The following is a 273-nucleotide window of genomic DNA, read 5'->3' as shown; positions in this document are numbered from 1 at the left end:
GACATTTATGTGGCATTTGTCCTTAAAGACTAAATTGTGGATGAAGTGTTGATTAGTCAGAGACCCCCTTACTAGATTGGTTTATTATGAGGGATCAGACTAGAGTCTCCCACCATCACCAGTCCCAATTACCCAGCCTGGTGAAAAACTGGCCAAACCCGAAACATGAATAGGGACATTTATGTGGCATCTGTCCATAATAACTATGTTGTGGATGAAGTGTCAACTAGTTAGACACCCATATTAGGTTGGTTTTCTGTGAGCGATCAGACT

The sequence above is a fragment of the Palaemon carinicauda genome, chromosome 13 (genome assembly GCF_036898095.1).
Source record: "Palaemon carinicauda isolate YSFRI2023 chromosome 13, ASM3689809v2, whole genome shotgun sequence".
Lineage (NCBI taxonomy): Eukaryota > Metazoa > Arthropoda > Malacostraca > Decapoda > Palaemonidae > Palaemon > Palaemon carinicauda.
Note: the sequence above shows the minus strand (reverse complement) of the source record.